Raw genomic sequence first — 1,227 nt, forward strand, 5'->3', positions numbered from 1 at the left:
CTGTGTAGTAAGAAGCTTGCTTCTCAACCACATGGTTCCAGGTTCAGTCCTACTGCGTGGATTTGGTAGACAGAAAATGAAAGAAGCCCGTCATATATATATATCATCATCATCATCGTCGTTTAACGTCCGCTTTTCCATACTGGCATGGGTTGGACGGTTTGACTGAGGACTGGCAAGCCAGGAAGCTGCACCTGGCTCTAGTCTGATCTGGGAAAGTTTCTACAGCTGGATGCCCTTCCTAATGCCAACCACTCCGAGAGTGTAGTGGGTGCTTTTTATGTGTCACTGTTATAGGAGCCAGTCAGGTGACACTGGCAACAACCATGCTCAAATGGTGCTTTTTACATGCCACCAGCATGGAACCAGTCAGGTGGCACCGGCATCGACCACATTTGTATGGTGCTTTTTACGTGTCACCAGCATGGGAGCCAGCCTGGCGGTACTAGCCACAACAATGATTTCACTTGACTCAAGATGTCTCCTCAAGCACAGCATATTTTCCAGTGATTGAAGGGTACTCTTAAATGGGCCAGTTACGCAACACTGGCATAGGCCACAGCTACGATCTCACTTGGCTTGCCGGGCCGTCTCAAGCACAGCATATCTCCAAAGGTCTCAGTCGCTTGTCACTGCCTCTGTGAGGCCCAACATTCATCAGTCATGCTTCATCACCTCAATTATAGACAGATACATACAATATATAGATAGGCATAGGCGCAGGAATGGCTGTGTGGTAAGTAACTTGCTTACCAACCACATGGTTCTGGGTTCAGTCCCACTGCCTGGCACCTTGAGCAAGTGTTTTCTACTATAGCCTTGGGCCGACCAAAGCCTTGTGAGTGGATTTGGTAGACGGAAACTGAAAGAAGCCCGTCGTATATATGTATATATATATATATATGTATGTGTGTGTATATGTTTGTGTGTCTGTGTTTGTCCCCCAAACATCGCTTGACAACCGATGCTGATGTGCTTATGTCCCCGTAACATTAGCGGTTTGGCAAAAGAGACCGATAGAATAAGTACTAGGCTTACAAAGAATAAGTCCTAGGGTCAATTTACTCGACTAAAGGTGGTGCTTCAGCATGGCTGCAGTCAAAATATATATATATATATATACATGTATACGACGAGCTTCTTTTAGTTTCCGTCTACCAAATCCACTCACAAGGCTTTGGTTGGCCCAAGGCTATAGTAGAAGACACTTGCCCGAGGTCCCATGCA

This window comes from Octopus bimaculoides, chromosome 9, assembly GCF_001194135.2.
Source record: "Octopus bimaculoides isolate UCB-OBI-ISO-001 chromosome 9, ASM119413v2, whole genome shotgun sequence".
NCBI lineage: Eukaryota > Metazoa > Mollusca > Cephalopoda > Octopoda > Octopodidae > Octopus > Octopus bimaculoides.